This window comes from Nansenia antarctica, assembly GCF_963989245.1.
Source record: "Nansenia antarctica genome assembly, chromosome: 3".
NCBI lineage: Eukaryota > Metazoa > Chordata > Actinopteri > Argentiniformes > Microstomatidae > Nansenia > Nansenia antarctica.
Window position 1 is genome coordinate 48,370,076 of NC_137688.1, and position 7,550 is coordinate 48,377,625.

Sequence of the window (7,550 nt, forward strand, 5' to 3'; positions counted from 1 at the left end):
CAAGTGTCGAAACTAAAGGTAAGTGTCCGTTTATTTCAAGGTGGGGGTAAAGACGCTCTGTTATATCAGAGAACAAGCGATGTGTAGCTGGCTTGATTTCTTTTGCGAGCGAGCTGTAGTTTCTCTGCTTACTGCGTGTGTCCAATCGTGAGCTGTAGATTGATAGAAACTTATCAAAACGATACATTGCTATCCAATTGCAATCAGTATATGTGTCTTTCCAGCAATGGTAGAATAATACATAAAAGTTTTTCTAGATTTACCGAAGTGTTTGTCGGTCTTCAGATGAAGCTAGTGGTGACCTGATAGTCGGAATCGTCTTTGTGTCCTCTCTCGTGCGGTTTAATTGAACAGTTAATGTTTTTCTTTAAATTAAAAACGGTTTTATTAAGTGCATGGTGTAAACTTGACAGAGATGCCGTTATTACCCAACGTTCTATCCCTTTAGTATTTTTAATTGAATTTTATAGAAATGATGTTGTTGGGAGTCAGTGAAGGTAGGAAGCACAGCTACCTTTGGTCTATTTAGCTGTCCGTTTACAGACAGGGCAAAATCCAGCCAGCTAATAGTAGTTCAATGCGAAAAGAAAATAATTAGCAATGACAAACATAATACAATTCGGTATTTAACGTTTTTTTTAAATTATGGTTTGCCAAGTAAAAGACGCTTCTTATTCTTGAGAGCAGTTTGATGTTTTTGTCGAGTTCGAGGCTCTGTTTTACAACTGCTATCTTTGTTGCTTCCTCAAACGAGAAGCAGCTGCTGCCTGGCCGAGTTGTTGAAATGTATCCCTTTGTGTATATTACAATATCCTCCATTTTTCTGCCCTTCCAAACAACAAGCCTTTCGCCATCTTGGTTGATTTAAATTCCCTAAGCACCTCACTCTTGAAGGAAACGTATCCATGTTTTTACATAGAGAAAGTTTAGGCTTCGAAAGAAATGTTACTATCGTTGACGATGACGTCATGTGAAGTTTAAGAAAATGTAGTCGCAGATATATATGTAGCAGATATATATATATCTATATATAGATATATATAGATATATATAATACAGTGTTTCAACGCTACAGTGGACAGGGTTGCGGTGGTCGCATATGTTTTTGAAGAGCTAAATATACAAAGTGACGTATGTGTCATAATAACTGGTGTATTGACAGGTGGCATGCAAACTGCCTTTTATCTTAGTATTTTTTTTTTCTTCTTATGGTATTTCGTTAGGGGATGTTTCATATTGAATGATACCGTAATGAATGTGTCTTTCAATTGCCAAATAATTGAATTACATAAATGCCTCACTATTTTGAAACATTGGCTTGTAACTAGCCTATGCTCTTATAACTAGCCTATGCTACATGGATTCATTCATATTATTTCATGGTAAGAATTACATCGGAATTTAGTTTTATAGATAAATACCTTATGTTTATTGGTATTTGTGACATATTTGAAAAATGTAAAAACGCAAACTAAATGACATTTATTGCTTCTTAATACAAATGTAACATTTCATTTAGTCAAAGTATCTACTCAAACTATTAAGTTAGGCCTAATCGATATCCATAAACAGTAGTATAGCATTGATCATCTCTATTGTCACTTGCATTATGTGAGTGTTTGACATTATATATGAGGCAAAGTTACTATCTACTTGTAATAACATCATATTTACCATAGATGATTATAGGTCTAGACCTAATTGCAATGTTAATGCCTTAAGTGCTAAGTACAACCAAACACCCTAGCACACTTCTCCTCTAGAGTTATTTCTCTTATGACTAGGGTGTCATTAGGACAAGAGAGTGATGACAGTAGACTGGTCTGAGTTTCTGTGCTACATGTCATAACAGCCTTTATTTAATACGACAGTGTTGTTTGATTATAGTGGAGGTATGATCCACTGCAAATTCGAACATTTAGAAAGTAAGAACTCTAGCTGGGGGAAGCTTGACTGCCACAAGAGATGATCATCACACCCCACTATCAGTAGTTCTTATCCCAGTTTCCCCATGACCCTATGGGATATAGGCCCCTATATGTTTAATTGGGAGATCTTAGCCACTGTGTGTTAAGGAAGCTGATGTCATAAAACAAAAACAAATGTGTGATAGAGATAGAGAACCTAATCGGTTCACCTCCCACCTCTTTGTTTGGCTATTTACTGCTGCAAAGCTGAAGTGCACGGGAGCAGATGTTTAGCCAAACATCCAGGCGCAATGCCTCTTTCCTTGTGGGAATGGCTCCCTCCCTCTTCTCCCTGCTGATGCATCGACATGACAGCTGCTTGATTTCATGGAGCTGCTAAGAAGCCATTAGTGGTATCAGTGAATTGAAACGGAACAGTCTCTCCCAGTTTTCCACCGCTATTACAAATGTCTATTGTTAGCTTTTTTTTTTTTTTTTTTTTGCGTTGTGTGCTGTGCTGCTGCTGCAGCTGAACACACAGCAGAGAGAAACGCTCTAATATACTTGTGCTGTGTGTTTCCCCCTTAATGTGAGTGAGAGAGAACAAATCTGTCAGGGCTTGTTTGTGATGTTGGTTTGAAATGAAAGCACACTGTGCTACCTCAAGCACACTCAAATCAGGGATGTCTCTCCAGGCCTGGCCAAGAGGAAAAAAATCAACAAGGGGTTAGAGTTTTTTTTGCTCCACCTCTCTCTCTCTCTCTCTCTCTCTCTCTCTCTCTCTCTCTCTCTCTCTCTCTCTCTCTCTCTCTCTCTCTCTCTCTCTGTCTCTGTCTCTGTCTCTGTCTCTGTCTCTCTCTCTCTCTCTCTCTCTCTCTCTCTCTCTCTCTCTCTCTCTCTCTCTCTCTCTCTCTCTCTCTCTCTCTCTCTCTCTCTCTCTCTGTTTTTTTCTCTCCTAATTTTTTCCACACTGTTGTTTTCTTTCCAGGAGATAAAAAGGGACTTCTGCTTGACTTGAACATTCTGGAATTAAATACAGACATGGTTAAGCCCTATTTGCATGTCTACCAAACAGTTGCTATTGACTAAGCTGATTAGGAGAAATTAGGTTCAGGAGCCCTGTGTCTGGGAGTGCTGAAACTGACAAAACTTAGACAGCTTTTGTACCGACAATCCAATATGCACACAAGGCTGTCTTCTGTTTAATCCTCCACTATTGACATTGGAGCTATCGTTTTTGTCTTTTTGAAATGAGGTGAGGAGGATGATCAAGTCAACAGTCAAAAACTGTCAGTCTTTGAGTTTATCTATATGCACACAGCTCTATAACGAATAGTAGTGTGTATGATTTGGCAGCACTAGGCTTGTGTTGCAGCTTAGTAGACTCATCAGTTGAACAAGAATAGGCTCGTTGTTACCTTGTTTTCTGGGCAATGGTGCATTTGTTACTCAACAGAGCAAAATAACCTAGTAGGTCTAGGCCTAAATTGCTTGTTTCTGGCATTGATTATTCTTGTTTATATTGTTTGGTATTTGAGCGGGGATAGATAAGCTTCTTTTGTAAACAGACTAATGGACGATAATGACGGCTACTGTGAAATCTATGCATCACTGTTATGTGCTCATGCTATAGAGAGTGTGACTTATGTTGTCAATTGGGGATGTAGGATTGTGTGTTATGTGAAAGGAATAAACACGTTCACTGAATCATCCCCATGTTCCACAGACACACACACAAACACACGCACACACAGGCATGCACGCACGCACGCATGCACGCACGCACCCACACACAAACACACACACACACACACGCACACACGCACGCACGCACGCACGCACGCACGCACGCACGCACTCACACACACACACACACACACACACACACACACACACACACACACACACACACACACACACACACACACTTGCTAATCCTCTTAGAAGTAAAGGACTTGAAAGAGACTAAATAAACATGCATTATAAAATGATGACCTTTAGGGATGCAGGAATTGGCTTAAAAGTCCTAAATGCTTCCCGGCACCAGTCTAATGAATGCTAGCTATCATTCGTTATCACACAGTTGTTACTCTATTATAATATAGGCTAATTGACAGCCTGAAATGTGTTTGCTTAAGCCAAATGTGTGTGTTAGTACTTGCAGCCAGTGCAGACAAACACTACGGTGGACTTGAGCCTGGGCTATAGGCTAATGTCAGTGCTGTTGGCATCACGGCCTTGTTAGTGCTAAGATGATCGACTTCACCTCTACGTTGCTATTCAGGTCACACTGTACATAACGTTGACCTATAATCACCTGGCTACATCAGTTGCTGCCGAGGCATAGCCTAGCCAATATCACAGCGACACAACCAGAGCATGTTGACCATTTGTAAGACATTGTGGGGGGGGTTATGAATAGTTTCCTGGTGCAGGTCGCAGATAAGAAATATGTTGCTCTCACAAGATCAAAACATAACCGTCAAGGCAAAGTCCAGTTGACTTGCCCTACCGCATCGCAGTAGTTAGCGTGCCTGGGTGCAAACACCAAACCTAAATTGGACCATTATTGTAACATTCACACCACTCAAGGACCTTCAAATTATGATGATGGTGATGGTGATGATGATGATAACTTAAATACCCAGCATTTGTGTTGGTGTTCTGGACCTAGATTAAGCCCTCTCATAAAGACACCTTCAGCAGAGTTTCCATTGAACATGTAATTTAGGCTACTTAAAGGCTTAATCTGTGTTTGGGAAGCTGCCCGATAGTGACATGGCCTTGCTCTACATACGACTCTTGCATTAAGGTTTCTTCATATTCAATTGTGTTGTTGTTATGGCTTTATTTATCATGATTGACCCTCCCATATTGCTGAACTACACTGTTCAAAATAATAACTTCTTATTGCAGTGCAAACAAAGATTCCATAGCCTCCAAAAAAGCGAGTGAAATAAACGTGCTTTATGTCTGCGAAAACCCCTCAGGTCGTTCCAAGTTCACTTTGTTTATGAGAAACAAAAGACGCAGAGGCCAAATTTGGGAGGAAGGCGATTAGCTGCTTATTCTCTGTCCGTCCCCTGGGCTTCTATTTATCATTCAATGTGAGAATTTCCTTGATGCAACTCAAGGTTATTTTAGTACGGTGCTGCCTGCCTGTCTGTCTGTCTGTGTCTGTCTGTCTGTTTGTCAGGATACTTGTTTTTCCACCGGCAAGGTGAAGAGGTTGATTTTGTCCCCCGAAGAAACGCCTGATTTAGTCTTATCAATTGTATGCGTGTTGTTTCTTTTAGCCTAGGCCACAGCATAAAGGTTGTCTGATATCAGTTACAGAGGGAAAACCCTGACCCATGCACTTCGTTTATGAGTGTTGGAGGAACTTCAAAATCCTTGTTTTATAGCTGTTGGCTATTGGTAATGCTAGCCCAGCAGTGGGCCTACATATCCTCACTGTTTCCATCTCTTTCCCTCTTCCACACGTTTTCTCCAAGGTGCATTGCGTGATGATAGCGAGCGCCAGTTAGCCTAGCTAACAGGTGTATGAACGAAACTGAAACCAACCAAAGGCTATCATTTGTACACCACATGGTCTTGGCCATTTAGAGGCTATGGGCCTCTAGGCTATATAGCAAAAAAAGAAAGTAGAAAATGGTGTCATGCAAAGAGAATCAAATCCTGAACATGAGTCTGCTTCAGTAGGTCACCAGGCTGTCTCTCTAATGTCACGAGCCATGAGTATAGCCTGCGTGAGGGATAAATGTGCTGGAGGAGAACCTATTTGAAAGGACTGCTTTTCAGTCGTCTTTCTCAAGCCATCCTTTTCTCTTTGCCCTCTGGGAGATTGCCATAATGCCTGTGCCGTGGCAGGAACGCTTCAGTGATTGAGTCCCCTACTGTGATAGTGGGGACGACGTTTGAAATACCAATAGCCCAGGCCTGTTTGGTTTTCTGCACATCACCGCAGTTATATTCTCAACTAAAATAGAGGGCCTGCATGCTCACACATCTGCACACGCTGTGAAGTTTGAAATGGGAAAGGATATGTGACACATTCTAATGCTTTGGTCCTCATGTCGCGATCCGATGTAATGATCTGACTTTTCTTTTGAAAAATGTGAATACATTTCCGCGTTGTTGAAAATCAATGACACATCACTAGTCAACTATCACACAGCTTGTTTTGTGAGCCTGCTAACAATGTAAAGTAGTGTTATAGTTAACTAGGTAGCAGTGGGGATTACTCACCGAATCCATTTTGTTGCAGTATTTTGTCTTGACTAGCGAGTTTGTGTTGTGATTCTCAACAACGTTGAAACGTAGTGCCGTGTTTCAAAAGAAAAGTCAAAAAGTCAAATCAAAACATTTTGATTGGTTGCCGACAATACATGCGGACCAAATGATCAGACTGTGTCACATATAGGCATTGGGAATATAGGAATATTGGAATCTGGAGGAATTATATATTGGCGTTTTACAGTGTTGTGCCTGGGAGGGACAATGCAACTCGTGATGCTAAGACAGCTGGTTGCAGGAGTGCAGTCCTTTGATGGCTGTAAAGACAATCACACACACACACACACACACACACACACACACACACACACACACACACACACACACACACACACACACACAGAAGCACATACCCCTCTGAGATTGCACCACAACAGCCTCCTTTTATTTATTGATCTTTCAGCATTTAAAATCTGGTCACTGCTGCCACAAAGGCTTTTCATTTTAGCTGCGCTGGCAAAGACTGCTGCGGCCCAGCCAGAATTTTAAATATTTAATTTTAACCGAGCGCCACGAGGAATGACATGGATGGAGGGATAGGGGGGAGAAGAGGAAGTCTGTTCAACAATGAAATAGCCTAATACTGTATGTGTCTCGGTCAGCAGTTGTCAAATGTTGTAGGCTACCTTTCTTTTCCTGTATTTGACCTACCTAGCTAGTTTGGGATGGTAAACCTAGGCCACATTGATATGGTACCCAGCGTGATACGCAGAGAATTCCGAGAATGCAGAGAATTGTTCTCATAATTCAACCTTTTCATCGGTTCATATTAGCTCATAGGTCTAGAATGACAGAAGTGTTTTTTTGCACCTGTTGTTTGGACATGCCTGATCAATTTAGACGCACATACCATACAGTAAAACCCTCATAGGGAGAAGCAAGAGCAAACCGAGCATGTCATTCGCTAGCTTTTGCGCGTCTTACAGGCCTACTCCTCTCCAGTGGAGTGAAGTGAAAAACAGACACACATGTTGTGTCATGATTTGAACTTGACTCAGGCCTCTACCCTGGTTTACAGAGCAGGCTGTAATGTTAGCCTTCATTGGATTACTCATTACTGGAGCTGGTATGCGTTGCTGTTTTTAGCACTAAAGGTCGAAAAAGGATATTCACCTTGTGAGGAGGGGCTGGCCGAGTGTGTACAGTTACCATAGTACAGTTACACCTCTGCTGGAGAGAGAGAGAGGTTAGGCCTAGGTCTGTTTGTTGTTCATTTTGAACAGATGTTCTACGGTCTGTACCTCGTCTTGTGTCTTGCGTCTGTTTCCACTCTTCTCTCGTTCGCGTGTGCGCAATTACAAAGACACAAGAAAAGTCGTTAATAAACGCGGGAATAAAAGAAACCAT

General features: G+C 41.4%; 1 protein-coding gene across 1 annotated transcript in view; it reads left to right on the plus strand.

Annotated features, from left to right (window-relative positions):
* The window catches only part of LOC308154169 (bromodomain adjacent to zinc finger domain protein 2B-like), a 77,127-nt gene continuing 69,577 nt past the window's right edge, over window positions 1-7,550 (plus strand). Inside the window, exon 1 of the mRNA XM_080527343.1 lies at window positions 1-18. The gene's annotated coding sequence lies outside the window, so the exon portion shown is untranslated. The remainder of the gene's footprint in view (window positions 19-7,550) is intronic.